Here is a 26141-nt window from a genome sequence, read left to right as displayed (position 1 = left end):
GCTATACATGCTGTGCTCTTTAATGAGCTCCACTAACACATTCAAATAAGCCACATAAACATGTGTAATTAGCAGGGATTCACCAGTATAAGAACTGGGTGGCAGATAGTGGTATCAGATCATATGTCTGCCCATATCGATACAAAAACTATTACTAATAAACTGGCACTAAAGTCAGGTAACGTTTATTTCTGAAGGCTAACAAAAGCAGTACAATGCAATAATTTCTAAAAATACACCGGCATGCCAAAAGTCATGGGATTTCAAGTGTTACCTCAGAGGACAGATGGACTTAAGAACCCCACACCTGCATAAGATGTGAGAGAGACCTGATAGTGGGTGTGAGATGAATGGAAAATTCCATTTTCAATGTTGTGTGGGCAAATGGCTCTGAGAACTGCATCAACTTTCAATGCAGGGTTCCATGAGAAATGACAAACGTTGGACAACAATCAAAAATATGTCTTTTGATTAAATTCCAACAATGGCTATTTTCATAAAATCTGACATAATATATCATCTTGCTTACAGTATTGCAATATATCAGTACAGTAAATTGAATTGTAACCACTGTATTGTGATACATACTGTTTCTCAAAGTTCTTGCCAATACACAGTCCAACTTAGCAAACGTAATTAGATGATGCCACCCTTCTATGTGCTCTTTCCACCATTGTGCCATCCATCTGTTCAAACCTGAAAATAGTGTTGGCAATCTGGTGAAATTTTATCATTCTTACCATAAATTACATTCAATAAAATGCGAAGAACAAGCTAACGAAAGGACAGGATAAGGATCTGAAGAGACTGCTCGAACAGACGGAAACCAAACCGTTAATCATCCCTCAGACGCCAGACAGGAGGGAGAGGGGGTGGTCAAGAACAAGTGTGAGCGAGGGGCAGGGACAAAAATAGACCAAGACAGACAAAGAGAGATAGAGTACGAAAGTAGAGAAGTAGAAAAAGAAAGAGAAAAAAGAATATGGGTGAGCAATAAGGCAAAAACACAAGAAACAAAATCATAATTTATATATACAATGCACGATAGTTTGGAAAGCAAATATATGACTACAATATATAAGGAATTCAACAGGTAGATCAGATGGCTCTGGATTGAAGGTGCACTGTTTTACTGGGAAGCCATGCCAGCACAAATGTCACCCTGATGAGAGCCAGTTTCATCATAACGTTTTTGTTTTGTGTAACGGTTTTGTAAAGGCACTTTAGGCTACTTCGTTTTTTTCATTAATTTTAAAATGTCTAGTTGTGGTCTCCAGTATAAAAGAATGCCATGTGAGCCGTTTTTTGTAACCCTCCCCCCACAGTATAAACTACTGTTGGAAGAAATGCACCACCAGTAACTGGGAGCTTCAAACATCCTTGATGTTCTGAAGATGCTTCAATAGAATCATCTTTCAATAACAATTTGGTTAATCTGTTGATTGTCCATATATGGACTGCTTTCAGAAGGTACTCACCACTGATGAATAGGGACCACCCAAAAGCCATGCCAAATTGGAGACGCTCCAACCTGAACATTCTTAGATCTCCAAGGTCTTAAACATCCTCTGCACATTTGTCATGCATTCAGCAAGTCAAATGCAAAAAGTCACTGTTTGGATGTGGTCCAACATATTTTCCGGATGCTGACATTAAACTTGGAGATCCAGAAAACGTTCATGGGGATAAGTAGAAAATAAAAACATATCAAGAATGGCTAGTGGGAAATTGAGTTCAGCAGAGCTCAATGTTTCTGAAAGGGTCAAAGAGCTATGGACTCAAAATCCCATAAGTCCCTTGGACAAGGGCCTCAGCTGCAGCCCTGTGTGACAGTATGATATAATTGGCGCGTCGGTGTGTGGCTATGAAAGCCAGCTGACATTTCTGACACTGCTGCAGTGACAGCCGCTGTCAGAAGAGATGAGTGTGTGTGAGTGTGTCTTCTCGAGAAGAAAACTGCCAGCACTCTGTCCAGCATCTACAACACACTTTGCATTCTGAGAATCCTGACTGTGCAAACACGTTTTAATTTCATGCTGGTTATTTATTTCTAAACAGATTTGACCCATGGTGACATGGGTTCCACAAGACCTCTGAATGTGTCGAGAGGTATCTGGCATAAGGATGTTAGCAGCAGATCCTTTGAGTCCTGTAAGTTGTGAAGTGGGGCTTCCATTAGCATCAATGCGGCTAGATTTGTGGGTCTATCAACTGTCCTTCTTGGGGCACAAGGCTTGTGAAAAACTGTAGAATGCTGTGCAACTGCAATAAATTTTGAAGTATTACCCTTCCACCTAGGTCCAAATGCTTCTTTCACTTTTAGGGGTGGTTCTATAACTCTTAGCTTGCCCAGAAATGCTAGTTAAAGTACCAATTGCCAAGATGAAGATATACCCATTCTCACAAAATGCTTCATTAAAAAGCAAAAACATAGGTTGCAATCATAAGTCCAAACAAATGTTGGTCTACCTTTGGTAGGTACTGACCAATGTATTCCTAGAATATCCCACAAAACCCACTTGATGTTTTGACCAAGTTATCCCAGTGATCTAGCCACCAAAATCTGGACACTGTCAGAGTGTTTTATTCATTAGAAGCAGATCCAAGTCCTGTAAATGGAGTAAGTTGAGACCTCCATAGGTGCCGATAACCCTCTGGCCGGTTCAATGGTTGTCCATCCTCGGGGTTCTTCACTGACCACGCTATTCCAGTAACATTCCACAAATAAAATTATCTAGCCCTCACAGTTTGATTCTTGTCCAAGTTAATTAGATTATTCAAGTCCTGTGAGTTATGACTTATAAACTGTTGCCAGTTCATCAGGCTCCTGTGCTGACCGATATTACCTTGGGTGTAATGTGGGAAGAGAGCGTCATCTACCGAGCCAGAGAGAGGGCAAGACCAATTGGTCTCTCTCAGACTTGGACTGCTGATGCCAATGACCTGCCTAATGTTTTATAGATGTTCTGCCCCAGTTATAAAGACATTAAATTCCAGCTGTTGGTGAACAATTCAGACGGCTCAAGAGTTCAGTCAACACAAAGTTTTCTTCTGTTCAGTCTCTAATCAACCTGCATTACATCACCTTGATCATAATATGGTAAGAGAGAGCCATCTACCCAGCCAGAAAGAGCAAAACCAATTGGTCTCTCTCGGACTTGGACTACTGATGCCAAGGACCTGCCTGATGTTTTATAGATATTCTGCCCCAATCGTCTAGACATTGAATTCCAGCTGTTATTGAACAATTCAGACGACTCAAGAGTTCAGTCAGCAAGAAGTTTTCTCAAGTTCAGTCTCTAATCATCCTGCATTACATCACCTTGATCGTAATATGGGAAGAGAGCGCCACCTACCCAGCCAGAAAGAGCAAGACCAATTGGTCTCTCTCGTACTTGGACTGCTGATGCCAAGGACCTGCCTGATGTTTTATAGAAATTCTGCCCCAATCGTCTAGACATTAAATTCCAGCTGTTATTCAACAATTCAGACGGCTCAAGAGTTCAGTCAGCAAGAAGTTTTCTCAAGTTCAGTCTTCTCATCTTCCTAATTACTGGACTGAGCTAAAAAGAAACGCATGTTGCTTCTTTCTTCTGCAATCCACTGTCCTCTTCTGTCATGCTTTCATCTCAATTCCAGCTTCTGAATGCCTACAGCCCTGCTCCATAGGGAGCAATGAGCAACCCCACCAAAGGCAGCCCAGAGAGGATCCTGATTAAATATGGACGATAGACAGGCGAGGGATGGATGCATTGCCTTTGAAGTGCTGAAACACAAACACATGCAAACACACAGAGGGAAGGCAACAAGGGAAGTGAGGCATAAAGGGTATCTCAGCCTTCTCTGGCTGTGAAGAGGCCTTGATGGAATGAATCAAACCAAGTGTTGATGAAGAGCGATGTCCTAGGAAGCTGTAGAGCTGTAATCAAGACTGATATGTTTGAGCTGAACCTGAAAACAACTTAACGACTTTATTTTCAAGAAAGCCCGATGTAGTTCTCACCTGTAACAGCCTACCGACATGCAGAAACAGCCATTATTTTACCCAACACTCTGTTTACATGCTAGTTATGCTTTAATCCCACACATCATACACAACACTACCAAACATAATCATGCAGCTCCGAGGTGCTAATTTGCTAATAGCTTGATTTTGTTACATTAGCTACAACATTACTTCACTGGCTCAGACTGCACTTTGTAATGGGGAGAGGGAGAGACAAGACTCCCAGCAACTCCCAGTTGGCTGAAACTTGACCAAAGGAACTGAAACAGCAATATCCCAAAAATAGGGCCAATTATTAGACAGCTGCTCCACCTGAGAGCCCCAAAAACCTGTTATTTCTGAAGATATCATTTCAGTTTCCTAGTAGCTTCAATAATGTGAACAATGGCATCATATTTCATTTCAAATTTTTAATATGAGGGCAAATGGAGATCTGTACTAGACTAAAAGCTAACGCTAGTTTTTAAACATTTCTTCTATGTATCATCTGCTTCTTTGAAAACAAACTACAACAGGTCTTCCTCAGCTAAACCAAAGTGAAGCTAAACAAAACCAAAAGGGAAAATGCCAGCATATTTTCACCAGTTAGACAAAAATTGAGAAAACCTAGGAAGGCGAATGTGTGGACAAGGCTAAAAGCTAACCGGCTACAATCTCCTTATATCCCTAATATTCCATCATGATGAGAGGATACAACATGAATAGCACTATCCGGTAAGACTTTGGGTAAAAAAATAAAGTGTTTTTTTACGTGAGACATCTATGAACATCAATAGCCTGGCTGCTATTTTACCGGATGTCCTTACTCTGAGAACTTTTGGTACGTACTGACCACTGCATACTGGGAACACTTCACAAGACCTGCCTGATCATAGTTTGGTTCTTGTTAAATTGTCTCGGATTCTTAACAGACAAACATTAAATATATCTTAATCTTTTTAGCTAAACAATGCTTTATTGTCTAGCCAGAATTTCAGAAATGACAAATACAATTAAATATAACCTTGAATAAGACAAGATTCTTCTTGCACTTGAAGTCATACAATGTTGGCTGAGGCAGAGTTTGAAACAACCCAAGACAGTTGGAAACAATCACATTTGATCAGAATGAAAGTAAGAAAGTGTTGCCCACACACAGCAAACAGTAAGAAACAAAGCCACAACAAAGCACATAATGTTCGACCTTCTTCTATACAGTGTGTAGGCAACTCTGTGGCTTACTTTCATTCTGATCAAATATAATGGTAAACAATGTAAGTTTTGAATAATATCAACACTGCTGGACTGGGGCCAAGCTTTCTAATATGCGTAGTCCAAATATTTTGTGGACACACTCATTAAAACTCATGTTGCTATACAAGGATTGTCAGTTTGAATTCTGGGTCATGCTGCTTCGCCATCAGCTGCCAGAGTCCGAGAGAGCACAGCTGGCCTTGATCTCTCTGGGTGGGTGGATGGCACTCTGTCCACTCATAGCTTCCAAGGTGATGGGGATAAAGGGGGTATCAGTTTGCCTTTGCTATCATAACTACGAGAAAATGTATGTGAAGAAATGTCTCCAAACATGCAAAAGGCATGTACTAATCCTGTTAATCATGGGTGTTTTGGGAATAATCTGCAATAAACCAATCAGTGCGTCATCTGCCATCCCCTTTAAGAGCTAGTTGCACTCTGACTTTGGCACATTGCTATTTTAGGGGTGCAGTTTCTTGGATAAGTCCAACTTACATAGAGCATGCGCAACAGGCACACGCTATGGGTTTGTGCACTGCTGCATGTCCACGTGTGTGTAACAAGAGGGGGTGTGTCTTGGCAATTCACTGCCGAGATAGCAATGAACCTCTGACTGTTAACATCTGTCTAGCTTTTATTCAGTCAGTGGCCACCACACCAATCGGAGTAGATATTTTCACAAGTGCCTTTGCTATTTAATCAAAGCAGGTGCAAGATCTGAAAATAGGCTTTTGGAGGGGTGTAAGATAGCAATAAGCATTGCAATGGGTCTGGGGCAGGGTGGGGCCATAGTGTTTTAAAACATTATAACACTAAGACGTCTGTGTAAGCCTACTTTTTCCAAAAAACAATGTACTGATTATTTATTGATTAGAGAATCGATAAAGAATTAGGCCAAAAAAAAAAACAAACTACACAATAATTGCATTTGTTTCAATAAAATATTATCAATTCCCGTCCCTAGGTCTACAAACATATACATGCAAACCTCAAGGCATGTTTAAAACTTTGTAAATAAACTTGTTCCTATTTCACACTCAGAGAAACAGTGATCAGTAGATTACAGAACACGTTCCACTGGCAAAACAATTCCGGTAACAAATCAACACCTCACCTTCATTAACCGTTTATTATTGCCATGGTGCTTCAGTGGTTATAAATGTCAGTGAAATTCGATTAAATCACTTCATATTAAGTTGTGTGTGTTTATCGATGTGTAGTGAAAGGGGATGGATGTGAGTGTGTCTCTGTTTTGATTAGAGCAACTGAAGTAGCTCTGCTCTCCTGAACTGCAGTAATGTAATGTATAATCTCAGCGTCTCTTGACTGATTACATTTAGCATAATTGCCTTCAATTAAACATTAATGATAATCAACCTCCTCGCTACTTAGAAAGTTGAAACATAAAGAAAACAAACCTTCAACAACAAACAAATAGCCACTTTCCGACGCTGATTTAACTGAGCCTGCTAATTACTGCAGTTACGGTGATTATGTGCGTCTACTATTGAATGTTAATTGGAGATAACACTTTATATGAAGCATAAATCCAGTGTATGCACTTACTAAACTCTAAATGTCACATCTCATTTAAAAAAACAACTTCGGGCCTGAGAAGACTGCAGGTCTATATGACACTGCAGGTGTTGAGATAAGGCTTATTCTTATTTCTGGCATGATAGAGGTTTATATTTTCATTTGTGAAATGCAGTGCGAACTGTGTTCCCAAACTATTATTTCTTGAAGTGTTCTTGAGCCCAGAAACATTCAAGTAATTCAATTCCTACAATTTTCTCAGGATCAAGAAACCTGAGGGCCTGAAGATTACAAGCATCCAGTATTCCCCCTGAGCACTGTTCTTGTGCACAGGGATTTCTCCAGATTCTCTGAATTTTTTGATGATATTATGGATGTCAGATGGTGGGCTATCCAAAGTCTTCACAGTGTTATGTTAAGGAATATTTTTCTGAAACTCTACCACATTTGTTAACACACAATTCTTTGCCGACTGGTAAACCTCTGCTCAGCTTTGCGTCCTTATGCAAACCTTACGCTGACCTTACACCAAATGATTTTCACCTGATTTTACTGTCGCAGACAAATTTCCAGTGTCGGGATAAAATCATGAGAGTCATGCTAGAGTCAAGTTGCGGTCATGTCATCTTGATTGGTCAGTGTAACTTGGTTAGGATTGCAGGCTTAAGTCAGTCGTTTTTTTTTTTGTTTGTTTTAGATAAAATCAACCTTGAGACTTGGCTTATGCAAACAATGATTTGATGTGAACAATGTCAACAACCAATAGGAGAGCTATTGGAAGCCGCAAGACAAGTGCGGGAACATTTGTGGAACTGGACATGGATGAAATTCTGGCAATGAGACTCTGGTAATGGAAGCATGATGGGAAATAATCTCAGAAAGAATCTAGTTGTAGTCTTGCAAATGCAAGATTTCCAGTTTTTGCAAAATCTTTGTCTGTGAATAAAACGTCTGTGACTTATCTGTAGATGTGGGTGTCAGATTTTAGTCTAATGAAAGTCTTTTAAGAGTCTTTTTAAAGTTGTCTAGTGCAGTAGTCCTCAAACCTTTTAGGCCATCGATACCAGTGATTACCAAACTAAAACCTTCAAGTACCACCTACAAGCCACTTCACATAAACACATGTAGTTACCACACACAAAGTTATTTATACACAGTAATCTAGACGTATAATCCACACATATACACACCATCATATCTTTCGGTAATTGTTCTTCAACTGTTGTGCTTCTGTAGTCTGTAAGTTAGCATACTTAGGTAAGTTATTTGATTAGTTATTGTTTCTGGTTAATACAGTATTCCTACTGAGACTCTTAGAACAACAAGAAAGCTAATTAGTGAACTACAGTGTTTACTAGCTTTTAATCTATTAACTGTAGTGCAGAAACTGTAGTGAACTGTTGATGACAGTTGGCTGATAGAGTAGATCTTGCGGAGTTCCACAGGGTTTTACTCTAGGACCAATGAAACTGATGTTAATAATGATAAAACTGTAGTTCTAAGAGTGAAGGACTGAAGTGTAGCTTACATACAGGTTCTAATGGGTACAAACTAAACACAACTATTGTAGATTGATAGATGAAGAAAATTACAGATACAGGAAACTGTATAGATTTCAGTTCTTAATATTTCAATGCAAGCAGATGCATTTCTGTGGTCATCTGGTGTACCACTTTTGGGATGCTTCGGATACCACCAGTGGTATCTGTACCACAGTTTGAGAACCACTGGTCTAGTGTATGGTTAGCATTAAATATTTTATCTAAACCCAGCCAAGTGAGTATGTTGCGAGACAGAAAGGCTACAGTAACTCAGATATGGCATCCTCCTTTATCCCAAATCACTGCAATACCTGGGAAGAAGTAAGGGATAAAGACCTTGCCTAAAAATTCAAACAAGGCATCTTGTCCAATCTGGCCATTGAACCCGTAACCCTGTCATCAATAACCCGATGCACTAAACTACATCCAACCCTATACACACTTGCTATGGCTTGCTTTATTGACCCAAGACTAACTTTTTTAAATTCATGCTCCTCTAGCCTCAACAAAACCTATGAGGCCAACAAGATAAGTTCCTGAAGGATGGAGGCCACAGGTGTTTGTGTGTGTGTGTATCTTGTATAAAGAATCAGGCCACAGGTGTGCACAAGGAATAAGATTGCCTGTGTATCTTCCCTCAATGCAATGACAGCAGCATGCAGCGCAGCGCGCAGCGAACAATGAACACCCGCAAACTCCAACACGGCAGTGGTCGATGAGCTCATGGCTGTGTGCTGTTTCCTATGATAATGGTCTTCCCCACAGGGCTCACAGGAACAACAAACACTCAAATCTCTCTCGCAGCGCCATTCAAGCTCTACCCTACTCTTCCCCTTCTCCTATCATGGATGAAGGAGACGTCAGATGAAGCAAAGTCACGAGTGAGTGAGAGAGTGAGAGGCTTTGTCATTTTGCTGCCCATTACACTGACCGTCCACTGAACCGCCCCAGGGCCTGGAAGACAACTGTCTCGGAGAGAAAGAGAGCTTTACTGTGAGTGAACATCTACTCTACATTCTGAATGACCTGATACTTCAGACTAATAGTCAGGAGGGTTGCTGGGTTTGCTGATTAGCTCAGTAAGAAGTGAGGCAGAAATGCTCTAAAAGGGTCGGAGTGTCTGGTAGGGTTAACTCTGAATGTAGAGCTGTCAAAAAGGGTGAAATATACTGTAGACACTATATAGTCATTTGACTTGATTTTGTCTCACGAGTTGTTGAACCAGAAAGCCCCCTGCCCAGAGAGGTCATCAGCAGATTCATAAACAAAGGAGCAGCAAAGCGAAGCGAAGCCGTTCTCTTTAATGCTAGGTTTTTATATTACCAGCACAATCACCAAGACAGTATCTTGCTATTAGTGAAACTGAGATACAACTGTGCAAGCTATTGTGGAGCTCCCAGCATGCTCAGCGGCAGCTCTTCTTCTTTGTTTGGTGTTATTAGGGGGGTTATGATGTTTGTGGGGGGTCATGTGAATGTTTTCATGTGTTTAATGCCTGTTTGATGCCTCTTAAAATTGGTGTGGAGGGTGAATAAGGCTCTATCCTGGTGGATCCACAATTTTTTACAAGAGCACCACTGCTCGCTTGGTGGTCTTTCACACTCTCTCATGTTCTTAATCAAATTTTAATTGGACTATGAACTGGCTTTATAACTCCACCCCAGGTGGTGCTACAATATTACTGGGCACTATATAGAATCAGTGGATGCTTTAGATACTTTGTGAGAATTCACTTAGACACTTTTTTCACCAATATATAGACTTAATTTTTTTTTGCAATGCTGCACACTGAAACAGTGCTCCACCTTTCAAAGTCAGCCTGGAAGTCCTAGGCAGTCTGACCCTGCGTTTGGACTGGAAAGCAACAACGTGACAGGTGACCATTCATTTCTAATGGCAGGGTGTGATTTGTCACTGGGACACGGCGGCAAGCGACAACGCGGCAGAGTGACAAGCAACACAGAGTTGAAATTTTCTCAACTTTATGCAAATGAATTATGGTCATAAAATGGTCATAACATGGTCTGCAGACCATAGCTGCAGAATAAAGTGGCTAAGCGATTCCTCATATTTATACCATATTTTCCATCCAAAATGTATATTTTTCAAGCGGGAATAAAAAGGACTGGATGTCATTCTGAATGTCATTCATGACCGGATGAATACAATTTTGTCTGTGCTTTTTTTCTTGTCGTAAGCTGTATCATGCTATACGTGCGTGTTCAGCTTTGACGCCGACAAGCGACAAATGCAGGGAACATAAGTGACTCGTCACGTTCTAAAGTGACCGCAGATTAAAAAGGCTTTGATTTGTCTGTTTTACCAGCATACAATAAGTTATGTCCAAAACTGCTCTTGATTTTCTCAATCTGATCTGGACTGCCACAGTTCCCATGAACTGTAACAAACTTATTTTCAGACATTATTGAATAAGAAGTATTTGAAGTAGTTTTGAGTGTGTGTGTTCACTATGACCCTCTTACTCAGCACAGTCTAGTATAAAGAACTACCTCTGTCGCATATTTTTTGTGTTAATGCTGAAAACTCATATTGCAATATTTATGAGTACACAGACTCATACTGTATGTACACAACTGTCAAACTTTGCAATAATCCCCAGGCCACCAAGCTCACAAGAGCGAGGAAGCATCCAGTCCTCAGTGCCCCTCTAGCCTGGGGGCATCATGCTATGTGGGAGCCAAGCCAGTGAGTGGGAATCAGCGATGACTGACTTGAGTGTTGAGGAGGAAACAGTACACATCCAACAAGCAGATGCACTGATTTACTTTTTATATATATACAAACTGTTACGGTTGGGGTAGGTGTGGGATCCAAGTGCAGAGCAGATATGAATATATAAAATGATATATATTTATATATATTTATATACTTATAAGGATATAGTTCTATTTTGTATTATTTAGTTCTAGTTATGGATTGGGATAATAATTTGAAATGTGTTGTGCTTAGGTGAATGTTTCTCCAAGGAGACTGGAGAATGAGTGGGAAAAAATCCCCAACAAGAGGTGTGGAAAAAAAGGCGGGAAACAGAACAAAGGAAATGCCACAAAATGGCTTGTACCAACAAAAGACAGCTTTAAACTTCAAATAAACCAAACTAAAACACAACCAAACTTAGAACTGGCTGAGCACCGCTCAGTCCTCTCTTTATGCTCTCTTTCAAGATATTTTCTTTTCTTTTATTTTATTTTATTTCTGTGTGGCTTTCTTTTCAGATCTCTTTCCTTATTTTGAGACCACCTTTTTTTTTTCTTTTATTTTCTTTTTGTGATGCTTGCTGTGATCACTTTCCTTTTTTGAGATCACCTTTTATTTTATTCTCTTTTCTTTTCTTTTCTTATACCCTCTAGTACCGGTCACCCCTCTGTGAAGGTGCAACAGTGAGGTCTGGTTAGACTGAGGTTTAAATAGGGTAGTGCACATGTGCAGCTGGTTGACACTAATCACCGCCGGGGATTCTGGGAGTTGGAGATTTGGGATCCCACTCTACCATTTCTACCAGTCCCCCTGCTGGCAGCCCGCGGTGCAGCACTGCCCATCACAGAACCCCCCCCCTAGGGGCGGCACCCGACGTCCCCAAGCCCGCAGCGCGGTCACGTCGAAACTCCCGAATAAGTTCGGGATCCAGGATGTGGCGTGCTGGGACCCATGAACGTTCTTCGGGGCCATAGCCCTCCCAGTCAACTAAATACTGAGTATTGCCCCTAACATAACGGCAGTCCAAGATGCGATGGACAGTGTATGCCGGAGCTCCGTCTATAAGGCGTGGGGCAGGCGGCCGGGCACTTGGGTCTGGAGCACCACAAAGGAACGGCCGGAGCCTTGATACATGAAAGGTGGGATGGACTTTCATGTTAGAGGGCAACTGCAGGCGGTAAGTCACAGGATTTATGCGCCGTGCCACCTTGAAGGGACCGATGAACCGGGGTGCCAGCTTACGGGACTGTCCGCGGAGTGGAAGGTCCCGGGTCGAGAGCCAGACCCGCTGTCCAATGCGGAATGCAGGGGTACCACGACGCTTTCTGTCAGCAGTCCGCTTTCGGGCTTCCGTCACTGCCTGGAGAGATGCCCGTGCTTTCTGCCAGGCTCGACGACAGCGCCGAACATACTGGTCAGCAGCGGGGACCCCTACTTCCCTCTCCTGTTCCGTAAACAATGGTGGAGGATAGCCGAACTGACACTCGAAGGGTGACATGCCCAGTGAGGAGTGCCACAGGGAATTGTGGGCGTATTCTGCCCACAGAAGCTGGTCGGACCAGGTAGAGGAGTTACTGGAAGTCAGGCAGCGCAACATCTGACCCAAGTCCTGATTCACCCGTTCTGTCTGACCGTTGGATTCTGGGTGGAATCCGGACGCTAAGCTCACTGTGGCCCCCATTCTCCAACAAAAGGCCCCCCAGAATCTGCTTGTAAATTGGGGTCCTCAGTCCGACACTAGGTCACTGGGCATCCCATGGACCCTGACGACGTGCTGTAATAGCAAGTCAGCTGTCTCCTTGGCAGAGGGAAGTTTCGGCAAGGCCACAAACTTGCATGCCTTGGAGAACCGATCAACTATTACCAGGATAGCTGTATGCCCCCTGGAGGGGGGCAGACCCGTCACAAAGTCCAGCGAAATATGGGACGAAGGACAGGCTGGAATTGGTAGGGGATGGAGCAGACCTGGTGGTCGAGACCTGGGTGTCTTGTTCTTTGCACAGACCTGGCAGGCCGCAACAAAGACACGGACATCCCTCTCCATTCCAGGCCACCAAAACCGCCGACAGAGGAACTCCTTGGTTCGGGTGACCCCAGGATGCCCAGAGAAAGGAGAGGAGTGTCCCCACTGTAGGACCTGCTGGCGGACACTGGCAGGCACGTATTGCCGGTTGGTGGGCCCACCTCCAGGATCAGGATCTCGGTTCAGTGCCCCTCTTATTGCATCTTCAATGCCCCAGCGGAGAGGAGCCAGAATCTGTGCGGCTGGCAGGATAGGTTCGGAAGAGGGATCATGGCTGGAATGTGACCACTGCCTAGAGAGGGCGTCTGGCTTAGTGTTTTTTGAACCTGGCCTATACGACAGCAAAAAATGGAAGCGGCCAAAAAACAAGGCCCATCGTGCCTGACGAGGGTTAAGCCGCCTTGCCTGCTGTATATAGGCCAGGTTCTTGTGGTCAGTCCAGACAATAAATGGGTGTTTAGCCCCCTCTAGCCAGTGTCTCCACTCTTCCAGTGCAAGCTTTACAGCCAGGAGCTCCCTGTCCCCAATGCTGTAATTCCGTTCAGCCGGGGACAACTTCCTCGAGAAGAAAGCACAGGGATGCAGCTTCTTTTTAGGCCCCTGGCGCTGGGAGAGCACAGCTCCGACTCCTGCATCGGAGGCGTCTACCTCGACAACAAATGGTTCTTCAGGGTCAGGCAACTGAAGAACTGGCGGTGATGTTAGCCGTGCTTTGATGTCTTCAAAGGATTTTTGTGCCTCTGTGGTCCAGCGAAAAGGTCCTGGGGTCTTTCGCGTAAGGGCAGTGAGGGGTGCTGCCACAGTGCTAAAGTTGCGCACAAACCGGCGAAAGAAGTTGGCGAACCCCAGGAAGGATTGTACCTGCCGGAGGGAGGCAGGCCGAGGCCAGTCCCTTACAGCTTTTATTTTCGCTGGATCCATTCGGAGGGTGCCTTTGGAGACAACAAATCCTAGGAATGAGACAGTCTCAGTATGAAACTCAGACTTCTCCAGTTTCACAAAAAGCCTGTTCTCTTGGAGTAATTGAAGAACCCGTCTGACATGACCGATATGCTCTTCCTGAGACCGGCTGTAAATGAGGATGTCGTCGAGGTAAACATATGCATACCGGTCCAGGGCCTCCCTTAGCACATCATTAATGAACCGTTGGAAGACTGCTGGGGCATTCATCAACCCAAAGGGCATAACCCGGTACTGGTAGTGCCCTGAAGGGGTGATGAAAGCAGTCTTCCATTCATCCCCCTGCCGTATGCGGATCAGGTTATAGGCACTACGTAAGTCCAGCTTAGTAAAAATGGATGCTTGCTGTAGTGCCTCAAAAGCTGTTTGCATGAGAGGCAGGGGATAACGGTCTTTAACAGTGATGGCATTGAGGCCCCGGTAATCAATGCATGGTCGGAGGCCACCATCCTTCTTCCCCACAAAGAAAAACCCTGCTCCAGCCGGGGAAGAAGAGGGCTGAATGAATCCTGAATCAAGGGCCTCCTGAACATATTTCTCCATAGCGCTACGCTCAGGAGGTGATAGTGCAAACAACCTTCCCCTGGGTGGTGTGGTATCAGGGAGAAGGTTGATTGCACAGTCATATGGTCTGTGTGGGGGTAACACTTGGGACTTATCCTTGTTGAAAACCTCCCGGAGGTCCCAGTATTCCTTCGGAACCCGTGAGAGGTCAGAGCTAGTAGGCTCAGGGCATGTCACAGGTGAAGTGGGGGCCAGGTCAGGAGGCCTTAAGCAGGTCCCCTGGCATCGAGTTCCCCATGCAAACACTGATCTTGTAGACCAGTCAATCCGAGGATTGTGTTGTTGTAGCCAGGGGTAACCCAAGACTAACCGCAAGCGTGGGGCCTGTGTCAGATAGAGTTCTATCTGTTCAACGTGGTCACCAACACGGAGGGTAAGTGGTTGGGTGCGATGCGTGACATACCCTGAACCAACAGCCCGCCCATCGATAGCAAGGACAGGCAAAGGGTGGTCCAAGGGTTCAAGGGGAAGTCTAAGTGTCATGGCAAGCTTGGAATCTATAAAACTACCCGCAGCCCCAGAGTCCACAAAGGCCTCAACTCGGGTAAGTCGCTGGGAGGACCAACTAAGCGTTGCCATGAGGGTCAAACCGGACGCGGGGGATGCGTCTTGGTCTAGTCCCGGCTCCCCCTTCCAGGATAGACCCTTGCGTTTCCCGATTTGCGGGGAGAAGCCTGTTGCGCCATCCCAGAAAGGGAGTGGCTAGATGAAGCACTAGGCAGATGAGTGCCCCCAAGCTGCATGGGCTCAGGCATCTCCCGTGTAGGTGTTGAAGGAACAGGGGAAGCAAGGTCCGGCAGGTTATGCACCTGAGCCCGCGCACCATAAGCCCGCTCTCTGGCTCTCTGACGCATACGGGTGTCGAGGCGAATACACATTTCATACAACCCGGCCAGGTCAGAGGGCTGGTCTCGTGTGGCTAGCTCATCCCTAATCCTCCCGTTAAGACCACGCTGAAATATAGATTTTAAGGCCCCTTCATCCCAACCGCTCTCAGCAGCTAAAGTACGAAATTCTATAACGTAGTCTGCTACAGAGCGTGCACCTTGGAAAAGCTCCAGAAGGCGGGGGCCAGCTTCCCTGCCACCAGGAGGCTGGTAGAAGGTTTGGCGCAGAGCTGTAGTGAAGGCCTGACTGCTTGTGCAGTCTAAAGATCCTTGCTCCCACAATGCCGTAGCCCAGGCCAGAGCCTTCCCGGTAAGAAGGGAGATTATGAAGGCCACCTTTGAGCGCTCTGAAGGGAACCGTGAGGGCTGTTGCTCAAAAAACAATGAACATTGGAGCAGGAACCCTCTACACCTCTCTTTGGTTCCCCCCCAAAGCGCTCAGGAGTAGCAATCAGTGTGTCCCCCTGAGCTGGAGGTGCTACCCCTGGTGCAGGGGTTTCAGGAGGAGGGGGCTGTGGAGCAGCCACCTCTGTAGCTGCCTCAGTGCGGCTGTTTACTAGTAGGGACAGCTGCTGCATCATTTGCTGCAACATGTCCTCATGGCGGCCTATGGCTGCTCCCTGAAGCTGAAGGATTTCCTTCAGCGTGCCTGCTTCTGCTGGATCCATTGATGGTTGCACCTTTCTGTTACGGTTGGGGTAGGTGTGGGATCCAAGTGCAGAGCAGATATGAATATATAAAAGGATATATATTTATATATATTTATATACTTATAAGGATATAGTTCTATTTTGTATTATTTAGTTCTAGTTATGGATTGGGATAATAATTTGAAATGTGTTGTGCTTAGGTGAATGTTTCTCCAAGGAGACTGGAGAATGAGTGGGAAAAAATCCCCAACAAGAGGTGTGGAAAAAAAGGCGGGAAACAGAACAAAGGAAATGCCACAAAATGGCTTGTACCAACAAAAGACAGCTTTAAACTTCAAATAAACCAAACTAAAACACAACCAAACTTAGAACTGGCTGAGCACCGCTCAGTCCTCTCTTTATGCTCTCTTTCAAGATATTTTCTTTTCTTTTATTTTATTTTATTTCTGTGTGGCTTTCTTTTCAGATCTCTTTCCTTATTTTGAGACCACCTTTTTTTTTTCTTTTATTTTCTTTTTGTGATGCTTGCTGTGATCACTTTCCTTTTTTGAGATCACCTTTTATTTTATTCTCTTTTCTTTTCTTTTCTTATACCCTCTAGTACCGGTCACCCCTCTGTGAAGGTGCAACAGTGAGGTCTGGTTAGACTGAGGTTTAAATAGGGTAGTGCACATGTGCAGCTGGTTGACACTAATCACCGCCGGGGATTCTGGGAGTTGGAGATTTGGGATCCCACTCTACCATTTCTACCAGTCCCCCTGCTGGCAGCCCGCGGTGCAGCACTGCCCATCACACAAACTGTATACAGCTCTTCCCATAAATAGATTCCTTAGTGGCCAAAGGCAAGGAAATGTCGAGAGGTATGGTCTAACGCAGTTAACATATCTCCTGCGAAATGCTAACTTTAAAAAAGGTGGAAAACAGAGCCTAGAATCAATATAAAATAGATCCTCTTTCTCACTCTCTTTTTTCTCTCTGTGAAAAAAATCACGTCTAGTTAGCCCTACAGAAATGATATCGTCGCTGTCCAATGAAAAACACTTATGTTATGTAATGCCCATGTGATGCTATGTGTTTCCATTATAAATTCACGTTTTTTCATGCATTTTTTTCCTTGATACAATCATTTTTCACATCTTCTCACATAAGATCATATTACTTTTATATAGGATCACTTTTTTCTTTCTTTCTATCTAAAATTAAGACTGTATGTATACTGCAATATAAAAAAAAAAATCCAACCTGATTATGATTAATTATATGTTTCTAATATTTGAGATTATTCTGCAGGTTCAGAACATGCCATCAGCTTATGGCTATTCAGGAAGAGAAAGCAAAAATGACACAAATTAGCAATGTTAACACAATATATTGTGGTCTATTTTAATGAGAATACCTTTTTCACCTCAGTGCATTTTTCAACTAATCCCTGTTTGTAAATGGTGGTCATTTATTTTGTAATCATTTTTTCATGTGCCCACATGTGTATTTATTATTAGGTCACTTTTAATAGGATAATGTTATTCTTCATGTTTAGGTATTTTCTTAAATGTGATTACAGCTGCAAAATCATGTGACTCTGTATAGCTTTAATACATCAATACACATAATGTAAAAGTACATGCAAAACATTGCATAAAAAGAGGGTGTGTCCAAACCATTGACTGGTACTGTATGATATTTGTACACGAGGTTTCTTTTTACATATGCTGGTATATCATGTTCTTTTCTGTGCTATTTTTTACCTGATCATTGTTTTCAACATCTAAATCTGAAAAAGACAAATGTATGCAACACAATATATTTAATATAACATACACATATAAATCAATTCATTTGAGAGCTGATTTAATGTTCCACTGTTGGTAATAACTGTGGCTCTATGTTTTAGGCCTGCTGTGTAGATTCGTTATGGTGTGATGATTCAGTGGAGCCAGGCAGAGCACCGAGACTGAGCCAAGTCATTAGACATGCAGCGCTAATTAATGGTATATTCATTTACATTTGCTGCTGTTAAATAAATAAATAAATAAACTAAAGATTTCCATGCATTGCGGAAGATCGAGAGTCATACTGTCAGTCAGTATGTGAGGGGAAGCTGTGACCTCGAATCAGTGGGTTTCTGCCAAAACATGCAAATGAAAATGCCGATAGCATCTTTTCCACACGGGTCGTATATATGGAGAGCTCTAGGGTTCAGCAGGACAGCCTGAGGCTGACTCTAACTGCACGCTCTCTCTACAGACTCTTATTCACTCTGGAGACTACTTTACCAACAGAGCTCCAAACACAGTACAGGAAACTGGAATTGATATTTACAATGTTAACATTAACCCCTCGAACATTACAATTTCAGATGACAATTGGAAATGATCATGCAGTAAGGGACATTACCAATAAGATTATCAATAGCCAAGTCTGGAAGGAATTTGAATAGAATGTTAGAATGAGATATTTAAGGACTCTCATTTTATCAAAAAACATATTTTAGGATTGTCTAAACTAACTAGCATATTGAAAAAAACATACAAAATGAAATAAACAAATGCCTGAATATATAACTGCCATTCTATACCATCATGCTTTATTTAAGGAATTATACCAGAGGAAGTAACAGATAGAAACCAGGTATTAATAGCAAGAATTCTTCTTTTGATCACTAAGAAAATGATTACGGCTAAAGCCACAGCCCCCCCTTAATACAACAATGGAGGAAAAGTGGTTTAGGATGTGTATTTAATGGAAAGCATAACTGAAATCCTACAATTAAAAACACACATTTCAATTTTTTTTTCTGTTAATATACACGTACTATATGTACTTATTTTTTTGCATTCTTACATAAATCTGCATTTTTTTCTACCTTTTCTTCCTTGAGGAATTGTATAAGGACTTTGGAGGAGATGCAAATATCCATGGACTGTTGAGTAAGACATATTATACCTGTATTGTCTTGTAAGCACACATGTTCTGTACTACTGCATTTGAAAGAAAATAATTAAATAAATAAAATTAAAGCAGGGCAATCTGAGCTTTCCAAATGTAATAATTATTTGTTTAGGCTAGCAATGAGGTAAAAAAAACCTTAAACAGTAGAAACCTGTATTGTGATCAGGCAAAACAGTATTCCAGATCTTTTCTTGGATGAAATAGACATGTAAGCTCCAGGCCAAAGACTTAAAGAAGCATCCAGACTGTTCTCGACAACAAATCCAAAAGTCAGGGTCTTTTGTGATATGGAATTGAGATCTTAAGCAACATAAGCAATTATGTTGCAATGCTCTTTGCTACCTTACACCCCGTCAACGGTCTATTTTCACACCTTGCGCTTCAAAATAGGACTAAATCTACACTGATGGGCGTGGTGGTCTGGAAGTGAGGTGTGTTCAGGCAAATTTCTGGCGTGTTGCTAATTTGGGGGCAGAAAGCACAGGTGCACCACTGAATGAAATGAACCTAGACAACAGTCAATCATCAGAGTCCATTCCTATACTATAGGTGCACCCAGTGCGCATAGACCACTGCATTGCTGTTCGCTTAAATGAGCTGCTGGCGTACCTTCACTGCGTAAACACACAGGGCAGTACCCTCTGCTGAGACGCACAAAGCGCCGCATTGTTAAAATAAGAATGCACGAAAGTCAGAGTGCACCTGCCTCTTAAAGGGAATGACAAGATACACTGATTGGTTTATTTACGCCCAAAACACACCCATGATTAATTAAGAGAATTAGTACATGTCTTTGCACATTTCAAGACAATGCATATTTCAACAAGACAATGCAAAACCACGTGCTGCACAGATTACAAAGGATGGTTGCAGACAAAGAGGGTGTGACATACTGAACTGTACCCAATTAAGAATGTGGAATAAATAAAAAAAAATGTAACAACCACCACTTTCTGTTACACATCTTAAGACCCGTTTGCAGTATGTCCAAACCTTTTCTGATTTGGAGTTTTAGTTAAAATACTAATTACTTTATAATCTTCTTAGCTTTTGTGTGAACTGTCAACTGACTGTACTGAAAACACAGTAATGTGCAAAGTATGGACACCTCAAAACCATCTCTCACTAACTCAAACCTCCTTTAAGCCCATGATAAATAAATGTGTCAGAAACACTGTAAAATAATTTATAGCCAATAATGTCAGTCTCAATACGATTCCATTAAATATGACTTTGTTTTGCAGTGTGACCAGTCTGCCCTTTACGAGTCTAGCTTCTTGTCCTCCAGAGTGCCATGAAAGCAGACGCAAACAATTCCCCAAAAAAATCGCCCCTGCCTTTGCCTAGAGCTCCCCCCTTACCTAGCTCCCTCTCAGGCCTTGGCCTGCCCTTTTGGCATCTCCAGGCGAAGGCAAAGTAGCAATTTGTCATCTAAATACCACACCAGGATCGAATTTGCATATGTTAACAAGCTCTTGCAGAAGGCACAGACATCTAAGCCCAACCGTGAGTGTCTGTGAAGTCGCTGGAATCATTTACCGTCCTTTCATCAAAGTTTTGTGGAAGATTTATGGGCCACATTTGCATTAAGAATATGAACAGCTCACGAAAGCTTGTATGGAAAATGTAGGCTAGTCAGACCTGAGGTAGGGTGGACTGTCCTAATCTGGGACAGGAATAGATGCATGTGAGTGTGTCAGTGTGTAATTGTGCCCCGCAGGATACATATCTTACATACATTTATTCTAATGAGTGACTGCCCTGCCTCTCACTGCCGGTTAACAGCAGTAAGAACAAGTTTAAGAACCATTTATTTATTATATGGTTGAGTTTTACTTACAGCTCTGGAAAAAAAATAAGAGACTATTTCAGTTTCTGAACAGTTTCTCTGATTTAGCTATTTCTCAGCTATTTAGCTATACAACATTTCTTCCAAATTCCAAATTAAAATATTGTCATTTAGAGCATTTATTTGCAGAAATTGAGAAATGGCTGAAATAACAAAAAAAGATGCAGAGCTTTTAGACCTCAAATAATGCAAAGAAAACAAGTTAAAAAATGATAAAAATGTTAAGAGTTTAGAAATGTCCCTTTTAAAGAGCTATGATGCCTTAGTGTCACATGTGAAAAACGGTAATATGTCAAAGTAGACATTACAACCTACAGTGGACAGTGCAGTGGGTAATAAGGATCATTCAAAGATCAGTCTGGCTTTAACTGGCTTTAACTTTAACTGCAAATAAACAATTGACTCTGGAAATGACCTCCACATTCAATGCAGGAGACCACACACACATATTCCTCAGGTTCCCTAGCTTTCAAAGGACTTAGCATAAGTCATGGGACACGATACTTGTTCCTGTGGCCTGTCAGTGTGTATACACTATATGAACAGAACCATAGAGACAACTGCACATTATACATTTAGATGCTTTTATGACATCCAATTCTAAATCTATAAACGTTAATGTGGAGTCAGTCCCCCTTTTGCAGCTCTAACTGCATGCATTTCTAAAATCAGTTTGGAATAAAACACCTTAATTCAACAATAAAGAGGTGTGTCCCATTGCCTTTTTTGTCAATATAGTGATAATTTAATGAGCATTAATGCACTTAAAAGAGTTTACATACTACAACAAGCTCTGTTATTTCAGCAATTTTAATATACAGTAGGTCCCTTGGTAAAGTGATGGAAAAAACAGTGTTTACAGCATTAGGCCTCAAAGAAAAGGAAAAAAAAATTGATTCAACAGATGATTTATGAATGAGGAAATATTACCATCCCACGTTCGATACTGTTGTGGTCAAGAGGCGACTGCGTCAGGCAGATAACACTGGGTTGTTTCAGATAAAGACTTCACAGAGGAAGCTTAAGTGGGTTTATCGGACCACACATCAGCAGAGATGAGATGTGACCGGCATACTAACACAGCAGCTGCTCCAAACACACCAAGCCAGCTGAACATGAAAACGGTGTGTGAATATATATATATATATATATATATATATATATATATGGGTATGGTATCACTGCATCTGATAAACAGGTATGGGAGTGGTTGTGTATTCGCTCTCCTCCTCTTCAGATATGGTGCTCTCATGCTCTCAGATTGAAGTGTACCAGTGCGTGGAAAATAACAGTGAGCCATTTTTGCTCCTATGGAAGCCACTCTTCTGGTTTCCTAGCATCGCATGCTTCAGCCCCATTGGCATTAGTGTAGAATGCAACAGTGTTGCTGCTAAGAAAGAAATCTTGTCTTGTTTTGTTTGTATCTGATGACTGTCTGTGATTAACAGGTAGGATTTGCATGTCTAGATATCGCAAAGGTATCTGCATGGATTGCTATGGTAACAAGGTCAGCATCAGTAAGTAAGCTTTGGTGATTTTCATGGACTCTTACTCTACCATCGCTCTAGATTTGTAGAAGTTGAAAGTTTTGAGCAGATAAAGCATCCAGACTGAAAGGTATCTCTACAAATGTAATTGTAATCGCATGTTAAATCACTGCCAGTTTTTTTTTTTACTATTTACCATCATAACCAGTCTAAATAACTGTGATGGGCAGAAAAGCATCTCAGAATGAATAACACCATGTTCAACACCACTACAGCTAGCAATAGAAGGCCATGCTGAATTTCACTTCCAAGAACAGAAAGCTGAGGCTGCAGTAGGCATGGAGCCCACCAATGTTACAGAGTGCATAAAAAGTTGCAGGACACTCTTTTATTATAGAAATGAAATATGGCAACTTTCAAGATGGCAACCATGTTCCTATCATAGCCTTTTGACTCAAAACATGGACAGATAAAGACTGAAAGAACATAGCATGGTCTCATAAGGCTAGATTTCAGTTGAAGTGCAAATAATACAAATGATGGGGTCAGGGTTTGATGACAACTGTATGAATCCATATATCACACCTGCCTTGGGTTAAAAGGTCAATGCAGGCCGGTGGAGGTGACAATGGTGTAATGGTGTGGAAGTGGAGGCGGTAATGATGTAATAGCAGTTATTGTTTGGGTAATTCCTTCCAAAAAATTGAAACAAGTGTTGGGAGTTTTAATACTTTGGGAATCTTTAATACTTATCTTTATCTATATAAGATATTTAGTAGATAATTAGAATTTAGGCCTGAAAAGCAGATGCCCCACACAGAATTACATTACATCAAGCCAGGAAGTAAGACAGCCATTAGTGCTGGGGCGCCAATCACATCCTGGGGAGAAAAGAAGACTAGTTTCTGACCTAATGATATAGGAACTTATTAACTGAGGCATCTGACTTCTTTGTCCTTGTGTGTATAATCAAAAGTGTTGGTTCCTATGTATGCGTAAAATCACAGTCACCAGATGTGAATCCAGTGTAACATCTTCGTGGGATGTGGTAGAATGGAAGCTTCACAGCAAGAAAGCACTACTGAAGTAGATGTGGTTTTGAACTGGCTATAAACTAAAACTATGTCAACCTGGAACACTCCTGCAACCTGCTGTGATTATCAACTTGAGTTCTTTTCCATCCATCTGCCAGGTGCCAGGTTCCCAATTGGTCTAGAGCCTATGCAGAATCATTGGGCGCAGCACCCCATGGTGCAACACCCTCTGAACAAGATGCCAGTCCATTGTAGGGTATAATTCAATGTGCATGTGCATACTGCTGTGGAAATGGGGGCAATATCATGACACAGCACCTAAAGTACACACCGTGCCCTACCATAAAAGCGGCCAAGCCTCTATCAAACAGAAGCAAGCTTTGATCCGCGCCTCCGGAGCCGTCTGAGAGTCTCTGATGTCTCAGCAGGGACCTATAAGGGGAGAGGTTGACCCAAAGCTCTGTAACAACTCTCCTGCAATGAGTGCATGAACTGCTGTGACCATGGCAACCTTGGAGGTACTTTCCCTTTTAGTTAATGCCGCAGTCTCTTAATGGGAAGGTTTGCCTTATTTCACATTGGATGGATTTTTAATATACACTCATAGAATCAACTGACAGGAATGAAACTTGGTGGGTAGTCAGGGGTCAGTGGTCAGCACCAAGATCACTGGTTTGTTGCCACACATGCAAAAAGCCTGATGTCATGGTGTGGGGTCCAATTTAATACAATGCCAGATTATGTTTGGTCTTCATTACAGGCATTTTGACAGCCCAGTGTTACATTAATAAGGTCCTGCAACAAGTGACCCTAATTTTTTTGTTGTTGCAATATTTCAAAAGGACAATGCTCATCCACACACTGCTACCATTTCAAAAGCTTGCCTTAAAAAAACGATACTATGCCATGACCTGCCACATCACCAGACCTATTCCAAACTGAAAAAGTGTGAGATGCTGCTGTTGTTGATGCTAATGGATGCAATATCGATGATCCACACCCACCACAACATCTGTAGAAAATGTGTGAATATTCAAGCTGCATGAGATGGATCAACGCAGAACACCATTAGGAACCCATACAACTAGTCAAGTACTCGATGTGATTTTGGGTGAATGTTGAGGTTGGAAAGTTTGAGGAAGTCATGTTGGGAAAAAAACGAGTGCAGTTGTAAATCTCCTTTAGTTATTGAAAAAAAATTATTTGCCATTGAATACCTTTTTCCAAGTGCATTTCTGACATCAACCACTGAACGCAAACTCAAACGCAAAAAGCAATTTCAGATAAGATAACTTGACCTACCAGAGCAACACAAACAAGCTGCATCAGTATGAGTCTGCTAATGGAATTCCTCATTCATAAAGCTACTCCTCTAGTTCCCACAGTAAGCCCCAGGTCCTGCTTATTATCCTCATTAAGACTGGGTTGCCATGACTACTTTAGTTTGTTTGGACTGAGTTTATTGTAAGGATGTGTCGAGGCGAGTGGCCGTTTTAAATTGCCTCCTCGAGACGAGTATGAAGGCTTCCTTCTCATTCTGCTCATCTGTTTATTTCTCACTTCCATTCTACTGTCCATTCAGAAGGGTCCTGTCCACTTAACACGCAAATGGCAAGACCAGCTCAAAGGAGATGGTTCAGACTATATTTCCAAATGTCCTTTAGAACATCTTCAAGTATACATTTATACATCTTGTCCTCATTTTGGACATCTCCAAAGCTTCATTTTAAACACAAGTGTTCTTTCAGAGCATCTCCAAGTGTCCTTTTGGACATCTCCCAATATACTTTTGGGTATCCCTGAGTGTCATTTTTTTACATCTCCATGTTTCATTTTGGATATCTCCCAGTAAACATTTGGGCAAGTGTCCAGCCAAGAGACAATTTATACTGAACAATGACATGTTTACATGTTTTATGTCGTCCTATTTCAGTGTTTCCTTTATTGGAGAACAGGGTTAATAAACATTTTAATCGATACATTTCCATGACTTTTTTAATAACTTTTCCATGCCTTATGACCACACGATTTTTAAAACATCAGTGCAGACATGGACAATAAAACCAAAAATCAACTAAAGCTATAATTAAAATTGATCATAGTAGACCTCGATATCCATCGATAAACCAACACACAAAGATTTGTAGACCAAATTTACATGATTTTTCAAAACTTTCTGGGTATTTTTATTTTTCCAAAACTTATCCAGGCCTGAAACGAACTCAGGAAATAGAGAATTGTGAAGCTGCAGTAGCAACATGCCCTCATTAAATCTTCTCCCTGAGCAAAACAGCAGATCTAAATAAAGCATTTTTATAAATCACTTATCATGCTTGGTATCAGTTATCTGTTACATACAAGCACCTTGTTTTTGGCTCTGCCATCACAGGAAGTGCTGCTCATTGCTGACCAATGAGAGACTTGGCTGGAGTATTGAGGGAGGAGCCTACAGTTTGAAAGCAGGAAACAAAATGACTGTCAGAGAGGACACTTCTGTTACACATTGTGTTGTGCTGTTTAAGTTTAGTAAGGTTTTAGTAAGATGTTTGTTGTGCTTTATGATAAGGTATTTTACCTGTACTTCTTATGTTTGTTTTGTAAGAGGTTTAATTGAAAGTGCCATCTGTGATTTTTAGCAGGCAAGACACTGTGCACCACGTAGGACTATGCTCTGTTTAATTTCCATAGGCTAGAGGGCACCATC

At 42.0% G+C, this 26141-nt stretch overlaps 1 protein-coding gene across 5 annotated transcripts in view; it reads right to left on the bottom strand.

Moving 5' to 3' along the window:
- Positions 1-26141, bottom strand: part of stx1a (syntaxin 1A (brain)) — a 127533-nt gene that overhangs the window by 38897 nt on the left and 62495 nt on the right. The window lies entirely within an intron of this gene.

The sequence above is a fragment of the Astyanax mexicanus genome, chromosome 4 (assembly GCF_023375975.1).
Source record: "Astyanax mexicanus isolate ESR-SI-001 chromosome 4, AstMex3_surface, whole genome shotgun sequence".
Classification (NCBI taxonomy): domain Eukaryota; kingdom Metazoa; phylum Chordata; class Actinopteri; order Characiformes; family Acestrorhamphidae; genus Astyanax; species Astyanax mexicanus.
This window is presented reverse-complemented; position numbering and strand designations above follow the sequence as displayed.